The sequence below is a fragment of the Camelus dromedarius genome, chromosome 10 (assembly GCF_036321535.1).
Source record: "Camelus dromedarius isolate mCamDro1 chromosome 10, mCamDro1.pat, whole genome shotgun sequence".
Lineage (NCBI taxonomy): Eukaryota > Metazoa > Chordata > Mammalia > Artiodactyla > Camelidae > Camelus > Camelus dromedarius.
In genome coordinates, this window is record NC_087445.1 from 61,554,128 (window position 1) to 61,578,020 (window position 23,893).

General features: G+C 39.8%; 1 long non-coding RNA gene across 1 annotated transcript in view; it reads left to right on the plus strand.

The window, feature by feature from the left end:
• Positions 1–11,527: 11,527 nt before the first annotated feature.
• The window catches only part of LOC116152724 (uncharacterized), a 94,953-nt gene continuing 82,587 nt past the window's right edge, over positions 11,528–23,893 (plus strand). Inside the window, exons 1-2 of the long non-coding RNA XR_004136354.2 lie at positions 11,528–11,608; positions 18,488–18,562. This is a non-coding gene — a long non-coding RNA (uncharacterized LOC116152724). The remainder of the gene's footprint in view (positions 11,609–18,487; positions 18,563–23,893) is intronic.

Consider the following 23,893-nt stretch of genomic DNA (forward strand, 5'->3'; position numbering starts at 1 on the left):
GAATGTTTATAGATAAACCCATACAAACGCAAGCCTTGGAGTCTGATTTTTAGAAGGCTAAGAAGTTCTGAGACCAAACAATTGAGAACCATTGACTAAATTAATGTTTAGCACACATTATCAGTTAAGTGCTGCCTTATCTCAGTACAATAAAGATAATTTGTAATTAATCTTTAGTAAGACCTATAAGAAAATGCCTGCAGCAGTAATGTAGAGGCTTCCTGATTCTTCTAAAGGAAGCAAGAGTTAATATGCAGAGAATAAGTGCTGTTTCACAAAAATAATTAAATCTGGGTACATGGTAACCCAAGGGCGTGAATTGTAAAATGTAATTAGAACAAGTTTTCCCAAATATTAATCACAAGTCCTTTTTTTTAAAAACATTTTTTATTGAGTTATCGTCATTTCACAGTGTTGTGTCAATTCCCAGTCACAAGCCCTTTAATAGAGGGAAAATCTTCTATTAATAGAGGGGGGGGGGAAGGAAATTCACCTCTTGAAATTTCATAATCTCAGGCTCCTGCCCACAGATGTGTAGTAATTTTGTTTTGTTTTGTTTTTCCTGGAGAGTTTTCAAGGGAGGACCTCACAAATAAAAAGTGGTATAATCTGCATTATGACCCTGGTTCTTCCATCAGCTTGTTTCCTGATGTTGGGGAAAATAGTTTCTTTTCCTGGAGTCCATTTTCTTCATAAAAGTCAGGAGAAAGCTTCTATTGGGTCCTTCCTTGGAAGATCCAAATTTGTTTTGAGACATCTGGGGAAGAATTATGAGAGGGTAAAGAATAGGGCACTTAGGAAGTCAGTCAAGTGATGGCAAAGACCAGGACTTTGGATTTGCTTAAAGAGAGGGAAGTGGGAGCCTGAGAAGAGATTGGAGGGAATCCTGCATGCAGAATTCCAGGAGGGACTAAGAGGATGGAGTAGACAGGTGTGGGAGCAAGAGTTTACTTGAGAAAGGCCACTTGCAAAGCCAGCAGGGACATTGGGAAGTCCCCTCACTTTATGGATGAGTCTGACACATCATCTTGAAGGAAACAGATAAAATCTGGCTCAACTCTCTGACTGCACTGTAACTTCTTCTATTAGGTTGTGGATTTGAGTCTGTTTTTTATGCAAAAATCATGAAAAGAAGAAATGTGCCCCAAACGTTGGTCTCAGTTTTGCAACATGTTCTTATGACTCCATTGATGTTGTCATCAGCCAGTGATTCAGCAGTCCCTTTGGGATGCTTCATGGTGGCATCATGTTTTTTTTCTTGCTATCTTTGCTAGTGTGTTCCTGAACACTTCTATATCCACATCTTACCCTCAGCCAGTCCTATCCACTTCAGGTTCATTAAATCATCATGCTTGATATCACCCCTGGGTCTTTGCACATGCTACTCCTTTGTCTGGGAATCCCCTTCCCCTAAACTGGTTGGCTAGATAACTTACGAGTTCTCTATTTAAATGTCATCTCCTTAGAACCAACTTTTCTGAAGACTAACGTAAATATATAGTTTATCCATTTCCATTTTTCTTTACCATGGCATCTTGTTTTGTGGCTTCTTAATGCCTACTATCTTGTGTAATTTTTGAGATTGTGTGTTTTTGAAAATTAATTGCCACTTTATCAAATAACATGTATATACAGTTTTAAAAAACAGTGTTGAGAGGTTTATAATGAAAATAGCAATGCCCTTTTACTAATCCCTACCTCATTTGGTCCTGCTTACCGGACAAATCACTTTTTAACTCTTGTACCTATTTCTTATGGCATGTGTGTCTGTATTTCTAGCAAAAACACTTATATTGTTATCTATTGATTCAGTGTCCAACTCCTGTTGACTTCCTGCTATAGTAGATGAAAATTTAGACCTTTTATACATTTCTTCATTTCTTCCCTCCTCTTCCCTTGATATTTGTATCATAATTTTTTGATAACTGAGAATTAGTGTATATGTTTTTATGATCATGCAAATATTGTTCACTGCAGAGTTCAAGTAGTTTCCTATGATCATTTATTTTCTTGTACAACTTTGTATTTCCTGAGTTAACAGTTGCCTCTTTACCCCCATTTGGTGTGACTTTTTTCCCTTACATTTGTTCTTTTTCACCCAGTCCATCAAATCGGTAGGTTTTTTTTTCCCTTTTAAATCAAGGATTGACAAAACTCTTTGTGTAAAGGATCCTATAGTAAAAATTTTACACTTTTCAGTCTAGATGGTCTCTGTCGCAATTGCTCAACTCAGCTGTTACAGAGGAAACAGTCATGGGCAATAAGTAGTCAAGCTGCGGGCAGTATGTAAGTGAATGAGCATGGCTGTGTGCCCGTAAAGCTTTATTTACAAAAGTAAGCGGCAGGGAGAATTTGGTCCATGAGCTGGAGTTTGCAAACCCCTGTTCTAATTGGTAAACTATATCAGATATTAATGTGTGTCATTTTTTGTTTTCTAGCAGCCCTTGTCCTGGAGCCCTCCACCCTGTGCTGACTGGACAGCTTGTTCTCTTTGTGCCCTGCCCTACTGGCATCCTGGAAATTCCCTTCATTGCTTTCCTGTTTTGGACCCCTTATTTCCTGGGTGTCTGCATCTTCCTCTTTCTTATTTTATTCCTTTGCTTAGCTGGAGGGTGTTCTGAAGTAACTTCCTAAAAAAGAGGGTGTGCATGGGAGGTGACTTTTCTGAGCCTTCGTATGTCTGAAAATGTCTATATCTTTCCCCTATGTTTGTTGATACTATAAGCAAAGAAATGGATTCTAGATTATTTCCTCAGAACTTGGAAGGTTTTCTCCATTTCTTTTCCCACTTCTAGCATGTCTGGTAGAACCCTGACTTCTCTTCTGATTCCTGTTTGTTTGTATGCAATCCTCTTCTCTCTCCCTACCCCTCACCTGGAGCTTTTAGGATCATCTTTTTATCCATGGAGTTCTGGAATGTCACAGTGGTGTGCCCTGTCATGATCATCTTCAGCCTCATGCCTCATCTCTGTTCTGCTCTGTGCCTTATGTACATGAGTCTGGAGCTTCTTTAAACAACTTCTCCGAACACTAGCTTTCCTGTCTTCTGCCTGTAGGGTGGCTGTCAGGCTCTGAGGGGCCAAGAGGGAACCTAAGAGCTTAGTCCTCTCTGTGTCCAGATGAGCAGCCTCGTGCTTCTGCAGAATAGCAGGTCTCTGAGAGCCTTGCCTTGCAGGTGGTCTCGTAGGGTGTGTGGCTGATCTTGTTCAGTATATGCCTCTCCACATCCTTAAGGTTGAAATTTTCTCCACTCTGCTTCATTGATCATTGCTCATCTATTTATATCCTGTCTTCCAAAGTTTCATTATAATTTGTTGTTCAATTATACTGTAAACAGTTTATTGTTGTTGTTGCTGTTCATCTCATTGGAGGAAGGAAACAACATAAATGCTGTGGTCAGTCGTCGTGTTTAACCAGGAGTTCAGGTTGTCATGATACATGTGTTTACGTGTCTAAAGTCTGTCTGTTGTACTATGGAGAGGCTGAGTCTGATTATTCACCTCCTGTTTCTCTAATACTTGGCTCAACATGGGTATTCCCCCGGTATTTGTTGAATGGGATGAATGCATGTTGAATGAAATGGTTTGATGGGAGCAGAGGCCTTAGGTGAGGAGCCCTGGGAGATGAAGCTGGGAGAAGCTGAGCCCATATGTGAAGAACCTTGAGCTCCAGGACAAGGAGTGTATGTACCCTTCTCCCAGTTGGAAGGCTGTTGATGGTTTTTCAGTGATGGTGGAGATGGTGGTGGAAGGGTATTTTGTTCAAGGTGATTTCAAAAAGAATTTTTCTAGCTTTGGAATAGAGGCTAGTTTTCAAAGAATACATATGTAAGGGAATAAAATGTCATGAACTGACCAGAACCTATGAGGAAGGAAGAATTGGCCTGTAGAGAGCTATGGAAGAAGAATCAATAGGGTTTGTGTCCTAATTCAATATAGGAAGTTAAACATGGATCTCAGTGACTGGTGGTTCCATTATCAGAGAGAAAGAACAGTACAGAGGATATGGGGAATGTCATTTTTGAGGCGGGGAAGGAACTTCCAAGTGAAAATGTTTAGCAGGCAGTTGGCTATGTTAGAAGTAGGGACTAGAAGCATAGATGAGGGAGTTAGTCTCACAGAGAAGTCAAAGAAGAGAATGACACAAAGAAAGATTGTTACTTGCTGAAAGGCTCATAGATGGCAAGATAGACCCAGAATTTGAATTCAGATCTGTCTAAATCGATAGCCCATGTTCAACCACAATAGTGTATTAACTCTAAAACTTTGTCAAGACGTAGCCCAGAGAAGTAGAGGCTTAGGATTGGCCTTGGGAAAGAGTCACGTTTAATGGGACATGTGACTTCTTAAGAATGGAGGTGTAAAATGCAATAGAAAGCTAATTAGGTGTGTGAGAAGAATGCTGATGCTACAAGATTCCCCAGAGTCTGGACTGAGGGCAGGCCCGGCAGCCTCCCTCAACAGGCCAACTTGCCCTTTACCAGAGCTGAGGTCTCCCACAGACCCCACCAGGTTTCACTCTGATGACTTCCTCGGGAACATCAATTGCACTTTCTTTTCTTACACTTTCCACCTTGCCTGCTGCTATGGTTCAAGCCAGAGAAAACTATAGCCAAGTAGCAATTCTCAGAACCCAAGCGGGGCTAACATCCTGCCTGGTTTCCTCCTCTCTCTTGCTCAGCCCAGAGCAGCTTGAGAGGATCACAAGGAGGTGGTATTTAGAGATTTTCAGAAGCGCCACATGCGGGGAAGGACTCTTGGGCTCCTCTCTGCTGGCCCCCTCCCTGTAGCGTGGCTTTGGGTTCATGGCATGGACTGAGGGAGGAAGAGGAAGCCGACTCATGAGAGTGGGGGCGTGGGGAGTGTAGGTTGTGAAACAATATGAGAAACCTCCAGAGCCAGCAAAGAAAGTTTTGTTTCTGGAATTTCGAGTTCAGACTTTTTTCACAGTCAACATTTCTGTGACTAGAAGGGGAGATAAAAATCTATGTCATTCCATCGGTTTTCACCTTTGTTTTAAATGATCAGATTTTAAACAGAAATTATTATCAGTCTGGTATTGTTTCCTTTTCTAAAATGTGGTTTAATTTTGTAAAGAGCCGAGTAAGACGGCAGAGCTGAATCATAGGAAGCGTCAGCATGCAGTCTCTACACCCGCGATTACAAAATCATGGCCAAGTAACCTTGGTGTTCTCCTTGAAAAAGTGTTCCTTAATCCTTTTCGTTTTTAGCTAGGGGAATTTCCTCTTCCTTTCTCCTACCAACATGGCCTCTTTGGTTTCATGTGAGAAAATGTTTAATCAGCTGAAAAAGTGTGGGTCTTGAATTTGAATCTTATCTCCTCCTCTTCCTTACTGGGTAGTATTGGGACAGTCACTTAAACTTTCTGAGCCTCAGTTGTCTCCCTATAAATGTAAATAAGCAGATGGAAGATATATGATTGTTAATATATATTTATATTATGTGATTAATTATTATATATTTATGATTAATGCATTGCTGGATACTTAGTAGGTGCTAAAATTGTGTTAATTGCTACCATTGAACAAAGTTGGGTAATCTTTTCCTTATTGATAATCACTGACTCACCAAAAAAAAAAAAAAAAAAAAGAAAAAATCAATTTACTGTATGCTGTTAATTCAAGGGAGAGAATTGTGGGTATTTTTGTTTTGGATCTTATTTTTAGACATTACAAAAATGTTCCATCTACTGTATTTTGAAATTAAGAATGGGGAACATTATTTATATCTGAATCATATATTACAACAAATGAAAATATTACATGTATGATTTTAGGTCTATATTATAAGCATTTAAAAGAAGGAGAGGGAGGGAGGGGAGAGAGAGAGAGAGAAAGAGGAGAAGAGGATGAAAGAAAGGGGGAAAGAGCGGAGATGGGACACATGCAAAATTGGCAGAGTTGTAGAAGAAATAGCAAGGGACTGGACTTAAGCACCAGTGTTTTTAGATGATTAGCTTTGGGTTTTCCCTAATTAATACTTGTCCTAATCCATACTAAAGTCATTGCTGCTGTCACTTCCCTTTGAAACTCATTCATCCATCTATCCATCCATCCATCTGTCCATCCATCCATCTATCCATTCATTCTTTATTTTTTGAATCAACAGCTATGAAATACTATGTGTTTAGCCCTGCCCTAGGTCCTCGTGATGCAAGAGATCAAGCCAACCTTGTTTTCTAAGAGCTCACAGTTTTGTGGGAGAGAGAGACAGGTAAACAAACAGCAGCAGAATAAAATAAGTGACTGACTCAGATGTGGCATAGTGGGAAAGGCTTCTTAGATGAGCTAATCCTATAGGCTCTAGAAGAGAATGCAGTAATTTGTTAAGCAGATAAGATTTTTTGGTGGTGGGGGAGATCAGGAATGTGTTCTGGGCAAAGTAAAACTCTGAATAGCTTTTGGAGTGACCTAATTCTGTCTGAACTGGGAACTTATTTATTTAAAACATAGCTCTGTTTGGTCATGGAACCAGTGTGGCAGATGGTTAAGATCATGGATGCTGCAGGCAGATAGATATGGGTTTAATCCTGATTTACTAGCTTTGTGGTCAAGATGTTCATCCTTTCTGAGCCCTAGCTTCTTGGTATTTAAAAGGAGGGTAAAACTCAAGAATGTTTTAAACTTTAAGTGAATTGACATAATATATCCAAAAGCTTTGTACATTGTTGGGCACATAGTAGATCCTCAAACTGAAACCATTATTTTCATTTCAATGTATTGGATCTTTGGTATATTAGAATCTTAGTGGCATTCTGAGCAAGTTGAGTCAGGGACGAGAAGCTGTGCCCCTATGACAGAAAATAGATTATCTCCTCTTGAAACTTCTCAGAAACTTTTCTGAATCATAATAACTCAGTTATCAATGTCAATTTTTTTTCTTTGAGGTGCATCTCCTTCTGTATTTTCTAAGGCTGAAATGAAACCAAACCAAGGGTAAGAGATTCACTATCTTGGTTGTAGATTACCTTGGTGGAAAGTCTTAAACCATTAGCTTCTGAGAGCTGAGCTCTTCAGGAGGCTATCAGCCACACCTTTAGCACAAAACTCTTTTCCAGCCTGTAATTATGAGTAGCACCAAGGGCACCAGATGGAGAGGATGCTGTCAGCTCTCTTAGGATGGACACTCATGTATAGGATATAGAGAGAGCAAGTAAAACCACAAGACTAAAGCATGAATGGAGGGGAATCATTTTCAACAGCAACCCACTGAAATTTAGCTGTCTCTTCCATAGGAGTACTGTTAATTACTGGAGGGTTGGAGTGTATTTGATGTCAACCGAGTGACTCTCCAGTTTCTAACAGCTCTTCCCCAGGTAACACAATAGACTGCAGCACAGTGGTCACGTTTATTCTCGATCTCCCTGTGCCCTTGGCCATCGCTGATCCTGGAGCAGTGGTTCTTAAGTGTGAGTCTGCATCAGAATCTCCTTATTAAACACACGGATTGCTGGGGCCCAGCCCCAGAGTTTCTGGTCCAGGAGGTGTAGGGTGGGCTTGAGAATTTGCCTTTCAGAAAGTTCCCAGGCATGCTGATGCTGCTGGTCTGGGAGCACACGTTGAAAACTGCTGATCTATGGAGTAGCTAGTTCTCTTCTTTCCAGTGCACCCGTCTCCCCTCAGCCTTCTTTGTGTGTTTGCTGGGCATAGTTTCTTTTACTCACAAATAAAACAAGTTTAATGAATACTGGAGGAGGGATTATCTTTATCCTGGAGAAGAGAGGAGTCAAAGTGTAAGGGGGAAATCAAGGTGTTCTCTAATATCTGAAGATCTGTGTGTCAAAACAAGAATAAAAGGTGAATCTTACCATGCTGTCCATTTTGCCTTAAACTAAGTAAGACATTTTAAACCATTTAAATTGTTTGAAAATGGGTAGCTTTTAGTTAAAGAAGATAAATTGAACAGCCTCTTTTATCCCTGTTCTCTCCTGAAACATCAGAAAATGATAATGCCTAAACTTTCAGCATAAATCCAATGACAAAAAGAAGGGAAGAAGGGAAGATAAGGATACTGAAAGCTGGGAAGCAGATGGACAACTGGTTCAATTGGCATTAGCAGACCTGAGAGGTCTGATTTGTAAGCTGGCAAAAGCAGAAGAGCAAAGAGATTTATACCCTAGAGCCCCAGGAAGGTTCTGGATTTTGGAACTTCTAAACAGGGTGAAGTTGGGCCTTACAAGAGGAGGACTGGTTGAAAATCTAATGCAAAGGAACCTACAGGTTGTCCCAGCCAACCACATCAGATGATGTCTTCCCCTATGCTTTGGTATATGGCTGGGGGTTTACTCTTGAAGAGAAACAATCAGAAGGGCTCTGGACTAGTGGATACCAGGTACAGATGGAAGAAGGATTACCTTACAGAAAATGAGTGGAGGGGGGATTAAGTGAAAGTCAGCATCTGGAACCTTTATACTCCAGTCTTCTTCCCATACTGAGCTCCCAGAGTCTTGACCTTCATGTGTGTGCCTTCCACATAGTAGTACTGAGATTTTAAAGGTACGCAGTAACTGGGAGCTGTTATATAAAAAGATTGGGAAAGGAAGGAGGGAGTTTGTGGTGCAGGGGAGTCCTGCTGAGGGTGTCCAAACTGAGTGTAAGTCAACAATATTTACTAAGCAGCTACTTTGCACAAGATAGTAAGCTGTAAGCTCAGATGATTCAATACTGAGTAAGATTCAGTGTGCCCATCCCTCAGTGAACCAGACAGGACAGTTGGGGGAAGAAACAGCATGTATAAAAGCAGACAATAGTGAAACAGCATGCTGAGCTTGCGGAACTACAAACAATTCAGTGTTGTTGGCATGGAAATTGTAGACACACTGGGAATGTGGGAGGCAGAGAGGCCAAAATGATGCTGTTGTGAGTATGTCCCTCTCTTTGCACTATTTCTTTCAAAATGCATGTAATTTTACATGCTTGTATTTTGAATCTACGTAAGTATATCCATTCTGTTTTTCCCTTTATTTCCATCAAGAGCAATGTTATTAAGCTCCACCTGTGTTGCTGCGATAATAATTTAAGCCATTCCTCTGAACTCCTGTCCAGTATTTCATGGTATTTTATGGTGTGTATCTACCTATTTGTATCTACTTATTCTCCCACGAGTGGACATCGAAATTATTTTCCATCTCCTCCTCCCACTTGCTCCAAAGAAGAGATACAGCAACAGGCATCCCCAGGCATGTCCTCTGATTAACCTGTTTGAGAATTTCTTGTGTTTTGTACCCTGGAGGGAGATTGCTGGGTATGTGTGTGTGTAATGGGAGTAAGTATGGATAGTTTGCCCTCCAGGATGTCCCACCACGGGGACGTGTTGACCATTACATTCCCACATCCTTGCTAATCCAGTTTTGTGGGGCTTTTTGTTTGTTTATCTTTTCACCTACAAAAGTTTTCTTGTGCCTCTTTGGGTTATTATTATCATTATTATTATTTTTGTAAGAACACTTAACGTGGGATTTACCCTCCTCACACATTTTTAATTATTCAATACTGTATTGTTAACTATAGACATTATGTTGTATAGCAGATGTCTAGAATTTATCTTGCACAACTGAAGCTTCATCCTCATTGGACAGCTCCCCATTTTTCCCTCCCCCTAACCCGTGGCAACTATCATTCTATTCTCTGCTTCTATGAGTTTGACTATTTTAGATACCTCATGTTAGTAGAATCAGACAGTATTTCTCCTTCTGTGACTGGTTTATTTCCCCTAGCAGAATGTCCTCTAGGTTCATCCATGGTGTCATATATAGTAGGATTTCCTTCCTTCTAAGGCTGAATAATGTTCCATAGTGTGTATACTGGCATATCTATCTATTCATGTGTCAGTGGACATTTAGGATGTTTCTGTATCTTAGTTATTGTGGATAATGTTGCGTTGAACTTGGGAGTGCAGATATTTCTTTGAGATCCTGACTTCAGTTCTTTTGAATATACACCCAGAAGTGGGATTCCTGGATCATATGGTAGTTCTATTTTTAATTTTTTGAGGAAACTCCATCTTGTTTTCCATAGCGGCTGCACCATTTTGCATTCTCACCAACAATGTACAGGTTTCCAATTTCTCCACACCATCACCAACAAAGTTTTTTTAAACACAGGTTTATAGTTTTTGCTAGTGCAAAATGTTTATAATTTTTCCTAGGTCCAAAATGTCACTTGCATTTTTCTAATTGCTGATAATTTTGACTATCTCTTTATAAGTTTGTTAGCTTTCAAGGGTTCCTCTGCTGTAAATGTATTGTTTGTATCCTGTCACCATATTTCTGCTGGGGCGGCTGTCTGTTTCTTGTTGATCTGCATGATTTTCTAATGTATTCTAGATCTGAATCTCTTGGTGGCTGCTTATTTGAGAGCTGAGGAAGGTCCTTCAATGGCAAGTCCTGTCTCAAGATGTGGCCATAAAGTCTCAGAAAACAGAAAAATGACTTTGAGACAGAATAAACTGGCAGTGACCTTCTGTGTGACATATACTTGCTTATGACCCCAAGGATCACTGGAGTTATTTAGTCATTAAATCTCGTCATATCTGACTTCATTCACAAACTTCCCCCTTCATTGCTTCCTTTACCAGCTTAATCTTCAGTTATAGGCACAACATATTACTGTCATTACCCTATTACTTTTATTATAGAGATGAAAAATGTTTTGCTGCTGAAAAATTATGAAGTACTCAAACTGATAACAAAATTATTGAAAAACACCCACAACTCTGCCACCTAGAAATGACTACAGTTAATCTTTTAGGATGTGTTCCAATCTCTGGAAGGGGACGATTGAGAAGATGGAAGCATCATTTTGACAAATGGGCCTCCCCTTCCACTGCAGGGCCCTACATTCATCTCTCCTGTAGACCTTTCTACATTTTACTGTAGTTATTTGTTCAGGGATTATTAGAACAGGAATCAGCTGACTGACGTTTTAGTTCCATCTTGGATTTGCCAAAGCTTCCCTTTTTAAGGAGACCTTGAAAACCACGTGAGGGGGTTTAGACTTTCTTCTGTAAGTAACTGGGAACCATTGAAGGGTTTGAAGTGGTGAATCATCCAAAATGGTTTTGATAGAAGATGTTCTTCCTGGAAGCAAGGGTACATGAATGTAAATGAATTGAAATTACACTAATCCAAGTACCAGGTATTGTGCTAAAGGTACTCCTTTTAGTCCTATATAGTGTAGAGATGATTACCCCTAAGTTACAGGTAAGAAATCTGAAATTCAGTGGGGTTAAGCTGTGTGCTCAAGGACACACAGCTAGTGTTGGAGTAGGGTGTTAAATCAGGCACATTCAACTAAGTGGTTTCTTTCCAGGCACAGACTGGTTTGAAAGATATTTCAGCAGTCTGGGTGGGATCAATTCCCATTTAACAGTGATAAGTTCAAGTGCCTTGCAAGCTGCAGTCTTATAGCAGCAGGTTTGTTAGTTGCTGGCTGTCCCCAGGGGTTTTTCTCTGTGACTCATACAGCAGGGGAATCCTGAGGAAAGCTCAACTTTTACTTCTTGAATTTCAGAGTCCTGACAAACTCTGTAGTGATTGCAGATAGAGATCTGAGTCCTGGCCAACAAAAAGATTGAAGGAGGGATCTTGGGTAAGTCCCTTCTCTCTGGACCTCAGTTTCTTAACCACAAAGGATTAAATGATCTTGAAGTTTGTTTGTTTGTTTTTTTTTTTTTTCATTCTAACACTCAAGGATCTCTTGTGGTGCATAATGTGGTGCTGAGTTCTCAGTGGAGCTTTACTGGTGATTCATAGGAATTAAACCAGCAAAATATAATTACACACAAAACTGGTTGAAAATAGGCTGTAGGCAGGCTATAAAAGATACATGTTCTTAGTTACTCAGCTTTTATTTATATTCGCTGGACTGTGAGACTCACATGGGAGGGACTGTGTGTCTTCATTCTACAGCTTAAAGTCTGTCACTAGTGCCTTACATATAGGTGGCCAGGCAGTTTTGCTGCAGGAAAGAATGAGCAATGCAGATAAGGCTCCTTGTCCTCTAATATCTGCCTTGTTCCCTTCCTGAATAATGCAGCACCTGAAAGTTACCTGGAAATAGCCCAGGTACAAAACCTCACTTCCCAGATTTCCTTGTAGTTAGACATGACCGTGTTATTAAATTCTGACCAATGGGATGTAAATGGAACTAGTGTTGACATTTTTTCAGGAAATATTCTTAAAGGGAAGGGCATGATTTTTCTACTTCCTGTTTCTCCTTCTGGCTGGCCAAGATAAAATAGATAAATAGGTAAGATATTTGGAGCTTGGATCACAAACTGGAAGCCACATGTTGAGAATAGCAAAGCAATAAGAAGGATGGTGTCTGGGTATCTAATGATACTCAAGCCTTTAGATAAACCTTGAATTGTCTTTGTTAACATGAGAGAGAAATAGATTTCTAATTTGCTTAAAATATTACTGTTACTGATTTACTATATGTTGCCGTGGAACCAAATACAAGGGAACATTTTCCCCCCAAAAAGCACATGATCTTCATAATTTTTCTTTTAAAGAATAGCTGATAAAAATATTTTGAGTTTGGTTGCCATAAACTTCACAATCACATCTGGCAGATCTGATTTGGAGGATGGCCACAGGGTGCCTACTCAGTTGGCCAATAGTTTAGTTTTATCAGGGCCAGTAATTTCTGTATAAATACATACAAGTTTTGCCAGGGCGATAACATGAATATTAACACTAAGTTCTTAAACTAATCCTTTTATTTTCACCAAAAATGTTCATTTCTGTTCTTTACATGAGATCGTTACTATAAAACCAATCTACTTCTGCAAAGGAAGTAGAGAAAAAAAAAAAAAAACGGCTAGACAGTTGTTCCAAACTACTTATTTTATAGGATATATTTTTTGCCACTGACACATTTGTCATATATTAAATTTGTATACACACATAAACAAATAACAAGAAGGTAAATTTACCCAATTATATTATTAATTATATTGAACAGAAATGGTAAACATTCCCATTAAAAGGCAGAAGTTAAACAGCCTGGTTAAAAATGCAAGACCAACTATGTGCTGTCTATAAGGAAATCATTTTAAACACAGATAGGTTAGAATTCAAAATATTGAAAAAAGATATAATATGCACATATAATCATAAAAAAGAAGAACTGGCTATATTAGTAACCCACAAAGAAGAATTCAAAATAAAGAGTATTATCAGGACTAAAGAGGGCTGTTTTATAGGGATATGAGGGTAATTCATAGAGAAGACATAATCCTAAACTGTACCCAATTAACAGAGCTTTAAAATATATGACTCAAAAATGGGCACAATTGAAAGACAAATTAGACAAATTCACAATTATGTTTGGAGACTTCAACATTGCTCTTCTTATAACTGATGGAAAATCAGACAGAAAATCACTAAAGATATAGAAGAATTGAAAAACATCAACCAAATTGACCTAAATGACATTTATAGAACACTCTACCCAAACAGCAGAATTTAAGAGCTCATGGAACGTTCACCAAGACAGACTTGACTGTATGCTGAACCATGAAACAACTCTCAATAAATGTAAAGGGACTGAAAGCATGCAGAGTACGTTATTCGACAAAAGCAGAACTGAGAAATCAGTAACAAAATGGTAATTCCTGAATATTCAGAAATTAAACAACACACTTCTAAATGATCCATGAGTCCAAAAAGATAATACTAAGTAAACTAGAAAACATTTGAACTGGAACGGAGGGGCAAGTTTTACTTTTAAATACTTAACATTAGAAAATCAAGAGGATTAAAAATGAATGATCTAATCTTTTACCTGTAAGTATTGTGTTGGCTGCTTCTCACAAATTTTTATAAGTTGTGTTCATTGTCATTCTATTCAAAATGTTTTCTAGTTTCCTTCGTATTGTCAAAACAGTATTGTATGCTGTGGGGAATGCCAGAGATCAGTGCCACCTTTAAGACTTAACGGACATAAGGTTGGTGGTCCTCATCATATCTCCGTTAATTCATCAGTGTGGCCCCTGCAAAAGTCAGATGGTTCATGGAGGATGATAGAGTCTACTGCAGACTCAACTTAGATGGAACCCTAATTGCAGCTGTTAGGCAAGACATGGTATCTTTAGTAGGGTAATTAACAGCATCTCAGATACATGGCATGTGGCCAGCTTGTGTGACAAATGTGTTCTTTCCATCCCTATCAGAAAAGAGAGTGAGAAAGTTTGTATTCACTTAGAACATACAACAGTATACATTAGTCATGCCCCAGGGCTGTGTTAACTCTCTTTCTCTCCGTAATAGTGTATTCTGGAGAAACCTGAACTGTCTGAACATCAGGAAGAATGCCACACTTAGAGTCCTGATGTCATGATAATTGGACCATATAAACAAGAACTGTCAGGTACATTAGAGGCATTGAAGAGACTCTTACACTCTTACCAGGGGTAGGAGATAAACCCTTTGAAGTTTCACTTTGACAGGTGATTCATTTTGACAGGCCAAGGCACGTAAGCCGGGTGTGGCTTTGCCTTTCTTGCCTGCTGGACCTCACCTGGTATCACTGTCTGGGAGCTTAAACACTGTACCGTTCACTGCCACAGGATCCCACATAACACTGTGTCAGGCAAGGGGACCCCTTATATAGTTACGAGGCATTGGAAACTCACTTACTATACCATGTTCTACCCCATCCAGAAACGGCCAGCCTAATAGAGTGATGGAATGGCTTGTTGAAGACAAGCTGAGGCACCAGTGTGAGAAAGATGTGTTACCTTCCAGGACGCAGTGTATACTCTTAAGTCAATGATCTTCATATGTCACTGTGTCCTCAAAAGATACAATTTGTGAACTGGTAATCAAGGGGGTAGCAGTAGGAGTATCTTCATTTGGAGAATTTATCGTATCCCTGAATTCTGAGTGTTTGTGGGTCTCAGTTTCCAAAAGGGATTACTTTCAAGGGAACACAGAGAGAGACCCATTGAAATACAGGTTATGACTGTTTCCAGGACACTTTGGGTTCTTTGTCCCAAGGGACCATCATGCAAGAAGAGGAGTCACCATCCTGATCAGGGTAATTATTTCTGAGGAGAAGTTGTTTGATAATGGGAAGAAGAAATGTTGAGTCTCCCAGTGATCCACTCTGATACTCTCTTAGTGTTCTTCTGCTCCATCCTGATAGTAAGTGGACAGATACAGCAGTCACAGTCTAAGAAGGGCAGGTGACTGTGGCCTCAGACCCTTCCAAGATGAATGGGTCAGGCCATCAGGTAAACCTAGACCAGCAGAGGTTCTAGCTGACAGTGAGGGGAAATCTCAGATGCGTGGTAGAGCAGGGAATGATGAGTATGACTTAAACGCAAAGACAGATTGCAGTGTGGTAGGGGCGGTAGATTCCCTGTAAACCTTTCAGAATCCTGAAGGAATGTTTCCAGAACTTACATAAACAAGTGGATCTAGGCAGCACAGGCAGTAGACTCTAGAGGATGCTGTGGTACGCTGCCCTGGTGATTCTGGAGGCACCATCCTAACCCTGGAAAGAGAAATGACACATAACATTGTTTGTACCATTGCTGATTTGGATCTGTGTTACATTAGCCAAGCCCAGTCCATCTAGTGCAGTCATAAAGCAGGGCATACCATTGCCATCTTGGAACACTAGGACTGTGTAGGAGATCAGGCTGTGAGGGTATAGCTTCACCACTATTAGTGAAGCTCTGTCCAGAAGAGCCATAATTTCTCCTCTATCTCCCCAGTGACATGTCTCAGCAGATGCATTCCTGTGGTGCAGGGCTCACCCCATAATTTTTGCCTAGTGCTTTGGCAGATAAAACTCATTGTGGAGAAGATGGAAAAGAGCTCACAAAGATTTTTTCTTGAAGGTTTCAGATTTCAGTTTGAAAATGATTAGTCTCTCTCTCTCTCTTTTTTTTTTTTTGCTTTTTGAGAAAGTTTAAAATAACATCTCAGTCAATAAATCCAGAATTCAATTGCTTTGTTGCTTTGTGAGTATGTGACTCACTGAAATAATTTCATATCATGAAATACCTCTTTGGAAATTTACAGCTTTTTATTATCCCTCTGGTGAAAAGGAGGGAAATGGGTAAGATAGTTCATAAAGAAATTCCAGGGAATGCCTCTAAGTCCTCACCAGTCCTTCTGGGGCCCTGGGTGCAAGGAAAATCATTATTTGATTAAGTCATGTCAAGTCAGAGTCAAATTGCTTACTTATAAAATGGGACACATATACTTACTCAGGGCAAAAATTATCTTCTCCAGTCATGCAGAGGAGTTGAGTGAATTGACAAAGATTACACAGGTAGTATGTGACATAAATGCACCTTGAACAGAAGTCCCTTAAGACAAAGTCTGGTGCTCTGTCTCATATCCATTCAAGGAGGCTGCCTACAGCTGAGAGAAGCCAGAGTAGCTTGCTGTGAAGTCGTTTGAACAGAGTGAAGGGTGGTTGAATGAATCACTGTGCTGTACACCAGAAACTAACACAACATTGTAAATCATCTAAACTTCACTTAAAAAAAAAAAAGGCAGACTTGAGATGATGCTGGGCTTAGGAAGAGCTTCAGAGCAGAGCTTGAGATGGTCCAGGGTTTGACTTTGAAAATCAAGGGCTGTAACCTTTGAGTATGAACCAAATAAGAACTGGAGAAGTGCTTGAAAAGGGTTCATGTCCTTCAGGCAAGCAATTCCCTTCTTGGGATTCATCTGAAGGAGAGTTTAATGGATATGAACACATGTATCCACAAGAATAGCCATAGCAGAATTGCTTGGCAGAATAGCGATGTAGTAGAAATGGCCTAAATGTCCAAACATAGGGAAACTTAAAAATAAAGCATGGCACAGTCATATAATGGAATATTGTGTTTCCAATAAAAATGATGATGGGATGGTCTTAATATTTGGCTCATGGACCCTTTTGAGTCTCCAAGAACCATAGAGCTTCTCCCCAGAAGAAGCCATATATGAACATACCAATTAATTTCAACTCGCAGTTTTAGAAATCTTCTCAATTTTCCTAAAGTCAGTCCATGGGGCACTATGTTAAGAATCCCTATGTTAAATTGTGCTCTACACTGGAATTTGACACAACATTGTATAATGACTATAACTCAATTAAAAAATGTTTAAAAAAAAAAAAAGAATCCCTATGTTAGATGTGTTTTTAATGACCTGGAAAGGTGTTTGTTTATGCACAGCATAATTATTGTATAAAGCAGTTTGCAAAATGGCGTATGTGAATTTTAAAAGAAAAATGTAAATATCCTAAGTATGCAGAAAAAATCTGAAAGTTTACAGTTGTGCAAGTAGAGTGCACAGGACAGAGCTCAGAACTGTGAGGACTCTGGAGGAGGCCAGGTATGTAGCAAGTGTGCCCAAGGGCCCCATCTTCTGTTGAGGTAGGCCTCGGGGCCTGACCCTGCCTGATCTGAGGGGACCTGCCCCTACTCTTATAGGAGAGCAACAGTTCTGAGTATTTGCATGAGAACTGTCACTTCTTCCATGTGCCAGTTCTTGAGAACCTACAGGGTTCTCCTGGAAGTATGACACTGAGTCCCAGTTATCAGAGTGACCTTGGGAAATGGGAGAGTATGCAAGGGAGGGGACAAGGATGGAGAGGGAGCCAGGGTCCATGCAAAGGAAGGATTAGTGAAAGATCCTAGGAGTCTCATCAGGAGAAGAGATTTTAAGGATGGGCAAAGTCATTGTCTTCACTCATTTGAAGGCTGTCATGGAGAAGAAGGCACAGTTTTTGTGCAGTAGTTCAAACCAATGTATATTATGCACATGGCCTTAGCCTTATGCCAAGAGCTGGAGAAACAGATGATTAAGTTCCTCCTACGTGGTAGGGGAAGGGAGAGAGTTTAACAAAACATTCCAGTATGGTCTGCAATGTGCTGTATAATAAAGGTATGTAGGGGAGCGCCTGGAACACAAAGGAGCAACTGAACTACTCTACCTGGGGAAGTTGCAGTGGATTTTAAGGATTGACAGAACTTTTCCAGGCTTAGAAACCTGACAGAGAATTCCAGGCAGAAAAAAATAAAATATACAAAGGCCAAAGGCCCACAAAATAGACTGTATAGAGGAGAGAGGAAGGAGGGAAGGAGGAGTAAAGAATCTCAAATTTTCCACTAAAACATATGAACCTATACTATGAGAGCCACAGAAAGTATCACCCGGCCCTCATCCTGTGATGGAACTAGGTCCAGTGATGGCAGGTTCAGTGGGTCAGTAGTGCCTTGGGAAGGAATGACTCTCCATCAGGCAGAGGCTGGTCATCCCCTTTTTGGAAGTAGATAAAGAGAGACAACTACTGGATGGGCCATTTGACAGGACTTTCTGATCCCTTCCACCCCAAGAATGTTCCTGGCCCAGCTTTTCAGGGAGATATATTTGTGTATCACCTTCTGTGAAAGAAATGACTTGGAGTTACTATATATTTTTGCTTCCTAACTTAGTAAACTTTTTATTATCTTAATAGCTGGTACCAGAATTCACCAATGAAGGAATCGTTCCTGTTTGGAAAGCTCACATGTCAAGTCACTCTGAGTGGCAGGTAAGACCCCAAGTGAGTGGTAAGAGCTGAAGCAAAAGGAAAACTGGCTAAGCTGTTCAATTTGGGAACATAAGAGGGATTTAGAGATGTGTTTGTATCTCTGTGTCAGTGAGGAAGAGGAGCAATCCAGGGCTGGTAAGGGAGTGAGGGGAGGAGGGACCAGAGAGATGGTCTATGAGGACTCCGTGAGGTAAAGCCAGAGCCATCATATGCACGTTGTGAAGGTTTCCATTGCACGAGTTGACTGGCTGACGGGGCAGATTGGGACTGCAAGGAAACCAGTACTTCGCTCTCCAAGTCCCTTGGTCTGTGAGCACATGGAGGGGGTGCGCCTATGGCCTAGAGGTGACCCTGGGAAAAACATTCCATGGGAATTCCCCTGTGGCAGGTTGGTCAAAGGAGAGTTTCACCAAGGAGATCTCTAATGTTCAATTTGAAGTTGTTGGTATGTAACCCCTTTCCTATCACCTATGCAAATCTTCGAGTAAGTATATTATACTTATCAGCTCTTTGTGCAAGATGACTCACATGTGTGTGAATGTGTGTGTGGAAATTGAAGAAGGCTTAGATTTCTTGTCTGGTTTGTAGCAATGTGGAATAAACAGCACTTCCAGAATCAGGAACCCAGTTTTGGAGGCATCAGAATGCAATCCCTCCCTGGAAATCTGCAGAAATCTTACAGATTTTTGCTTTTCCATGGAGCATGGACTTAATGATTTGAGCCAACTTTATCTGGATTTTAAAGGGCAGGAGGGAGCAAGTGACATCAGGATTGTAGTTTACTGTTTTGGTGCCTCCAGCAAGATGTCTTTGATACGTTTATTTTGTGCTATTGCATCGTGGGTAGCTTATACAAATCACTGAGGTTTTTAAGGAATAGTTAAAAACACCAATCATATGAGCAAATGCAGATTCTTATCTCCAGGATCCAAAGGAGAATAGTTCATTTATTCAATGTGTCTTCTGGAATGTATTTTTATAGGCTGTAATTGGTTGAGCCAGCTGAGTGCAATGTATGGGTAGTAAGGGTAAGCAGTTAGATGTCCTGAGTTCAAGACCCAGCTCTCATTCTACATTGCTGTGTGAATTTGGGTACCTTCTAGCTTTCTCTGATATATAATTGTCCCATAATATTGGAGTGTTAGACAAAAATGGTGTTCAGCATCTGTATTAATTAAGATAATTAGTTGTATGAAACTTTTTTTGTAGTTGTTGTTCATTTCTCCCTTCAGCTCTATCAATGTTTGCCTTGTGTTTTTAGGTACTCTAATGTTGATTGTCCTGGACTGAATCTTCTTTCATTTTATAATGTCCTTCTCTGTCTCTTCTGATAGATTTTGACATACATTCTATTTTTCCTAATATAAGTAATGTCACTCCTGCTCTCTTTTATTTGTTATATTATTTTCCATTCAGCCACTTTATTAATTTGATTAAGGAGTTCAGTTTATATGCTTTTTTATGTATCTTTTCTTTGTGATTACCATGAGGCTTACATAAGGATCTTATAATTGTAACAATCTATATACTCTTCATCATTTAACTTTTATACTAAAATTAAAAGGAGTCTACACACTGATGCTGCAATATTCTGTACTTGTCTGTATATTTACCTTTATCAGTGAATTTTACGATTTCATACTATGCTTTCTTTTTGCTGTTTATCAACTTTAAACACTCCCTTTAGTATTTCGTTAAAGCAGTTCTAGTGGTAATGAACTCCCTCAGCTTTTGTTCATCTAAAAAAAGTATTTTCTTCTCTTTTATTTTTGGTGTACAGCTTTGTCAGGTATAGCATTCTTGTTTCATAGTTTTTTTTTTTTTTTTGTATTACTTTGAATATACTATTTCAATCTCTTCTGGCCTACAAGGTTTCTGCTAAGAAATGTACTGATCATCTTTTCTTTTTAACATTTTTTTATTGAGTTATAATCATTTTACAATGTTGTGTCAAATTCCAGTGAAGAGCACAATTGTTCAGTTATACATGAACATATATATTTTCATTGTCACATTTTTTTCCCTGTGGGTTTCCATAAGATCTTGTATATATTTCCCTGTGCTATGCAATATAATCTTGTTTATCTATTCTACATTTTGAAATCCCAATCTGTCCTTTCCAAACTTTTTTTTTAATTAAGCTTTTTCGGGAGGATTAGGTTTGTTTGTTTGTTTTATTTTATTTTATTTTATTTTATATTTTTATTTTTATTTTTATTTTTTTAAATGAAAGTACTGGGGATTGAACCCAGGACCTTGTGCATGCTAAGCACGTGCTCTGCCACTGAGCTATATCCTCCCCTCTTTATGAAACATTGACTTAAATAGGACAGAAATACCCTTTTTCCTCATGTAGAGGTCTCAAGATAGGATATAGGTGTTGCTACTCCAAGAAATTCTGAAGGACCCAGGATTGTTTCGTCTTTCCAGAAAGCAGGAAAGCATGAAGAGCCAAGAGGATACCACCCCTAATGATTAAATATACACCCCGGAAGCTGCACGTGACATTTCGCCTCAAAGCCCATTGGTGAAACTGTGTCAAGTGGCCACGCCTAGTGAAGTGTGGAGTATAGTTTTTATTCTTAGTGGCTACAGTGCCAGCTAAGAACTAGAGTTCCATTGCTCTGATTGAGGAGTAGGTATTCCAGAATGATCAGAAGTCTCTGCCGTGGATTCCTTCTAGACCTAACAGTCTAGGATTCTGGATGTTACCTACAATTTGGATGATCAGATATCAAAGCAGCCTCCAACTTTAAGGCCCTCTTCACTGCATGACAGTCAGGGTGCCTTGATCAGCAAGTCACGTAGACCAGGGATGTCCCATAGGAACATAAAAGGAACCACATAGAAATTTAAAAATTTCTAATAGTCACAATGGAGAAAGCAAAAGAAAACAGGAGAAATTAATGTTAATAATATATTTTATTTAAGCCCATCATGTAATCACTGTAAAAAGTTATTAATAAGATATTTTACATTCCTGTATTCACACCAAGTATTTGAAATTTAATTTGTAGTTTACACTTACAGCATATCTCAGTTTGAACTAGCTGCATTTCCAGTAACTATGTGCTGGTGGCCGCCCTGTAAGACAACACAATTGTAGATTGTACCTACTAGAACAACAGAACCGTTGTATGGGCATGTTAGTTACTTTGTTATGAAGGAGCTCTGCTAATTAGTTAGTGCAGATTTAACACTGTACTCTGGTCTTCATGAATATGAAAAAGAACATTATCTTTTCCCCTGAGGTTTTCCTATGGATAAGTGACCATAGGCTATTTACTTTCTGGATCAGCCAAGGTCTAACCAGGTGTCCATACCAACTAGCCAGGTCAGGTAGAAATGGTTAGAACCTAGATCTGCCACTGACCAGCTGTGTATCAAGAATGAGATGCTTAATTCCTCTGAGTGCAAGGTCCTTACCTGTGAAATGGCACATACTGAAATATCTTTTAAAAATTTTTTTTGTCTTTTGGAAACTGGACTCAGTAGAAATAGCACTGGACTAAGAATAAAAGATTTGGATTGTAGCTTCAACTTTCCCCTGACTCTGTGATGCTAACAGTCTTGTCCTATCTCTTACTTTTCCCGCTTTGAAAGTGGGGGAGGTGGTATATTTGATGTTTATTAATTTGTCTTTTTTCTTTTCTAATGAAACCACTTGGCATTAAACTAAAACTAAAATAGTCACATTCTAGAGTATGACTAGGGAGATGATTGCTTTCTCAGCTTCCAGCTATTTCCATAAAGGAGAGAAATCTGGGAGATTGAAACATCCATAGTGGTATATCTGTAAATAGACATGTTCTTTGGAAGAAGGAGTGGGAGGGGTCAGGTGGAAATATCTCTTCTAGGAGTGACTGGGCCTTTAGCGTAGAGGATGGGAAAAGTTCTTTATCATTGCTGATGAAAGTGTGTATTTGAAAGTGTATATTGAGGAATCTCTCAGGAAGCCAATTGACAAAGTGTATCAAGAGACATAAAGTATGTTCATGTAACAATTTTACCTTTAAGAATTTAAGGAGATGATCTTGTTGCCGAGTCCAAATTCGTTCTGCTCGCCACATGACAGGCCAATAAATGGGGAGACGAGGTGTTGGGGCAAGGAATAGTGACTTTATTCAGAAAGCTGGCAGACCAAGAGGATGGCAGACTAATGTCTTGGAGAATCATCCTGCTCTAGTCAGAATACAGGCTCCTTTTATACAAAAAATAAGGGAGGGGGAGGGAAAACAAGGGAAGGGATGTGGTTGATTGTTGTAATCTTGCTGCAGGCATTCTTTGTTCTTGCAGCCATCCCCGTGGGCCAGGTCATGGTGTCCCTGTAAACCTCCAACAAAACAAAGGTTATTCTCTACTACAGTCTGACATTCACAAAGTTCTGTTTATTCAAATGTTCCTTGCTCTATTATTGACGTCACCAGAAAATTAAAAATACTCTGGCTGTAAAAAAAAATAAGGAAATAGTCAAAAAGTTACGGTACAGGCCTATGTCAGGGTATTATCAAACCACTAAAACCCATGTTTTCAAAGAATATTAATGACGTTGGGAAGTGCTCCACTACAGTGTTGAGCCCTGAAAGATCACAAACAACATGTACAATATTGTTCTAACCCTCATTTTAAGTTGAGTCTTTCCCAGAGGCTCCCCTTGTATTTCCTGTCCTTGCCTTCCTTCTAGTCCCCACTTCTCCCTTCCTTCTTCATATGTCCTGAGTGAATCTTTATTTTTTTAAAGTTCAGAGTTTCTTAACCTCAGCACTCCTGGGCTGGTTGATTCTTTGTTGCAGGCGGGGGCAAGGCTGTCCTGTACTTCGTCAGATGGTGGGCAGCAGCTCTGTCCTCTCCTCACCAGATGCCAGGGGCACTGTTCTCCCAGTTGAGATGACCAAAAATGTCTCCAGACATTGCTAAATATCCCTTTGGGAACTAAACCACCCACTCCTTCCTCCAGTTTGGTGGATGTCCAAGTTTGATGATTATTAAATTATTCTTGCCGGCGAGAGGTGGAAATTGAGGATTCTTTTTGGTTTCCCGCCCTGCCTTTCATACACACACGCACACACGTACCACTGAACACATCTTCATACCCTCACATTAACACAGATGTCAGTTCTCTGAGACAGCTCAGGCTCTGTGCACTGTGGGCTCCCACCATGGGAGCGTTCCCCCCGTGGGGGCAGGGCTTGGTGAGCATGCAGAGCAGTCTTTTCTCTCTTGGTTCATCCTCTGGTTTCCAGTGTTATGATGGAGATGCCTGCACTTTGGAGCTCAGTGATCAGGACTTGGAGCTGAGACTTCACATTGGTTTACCGTCTGTTCCAGGAA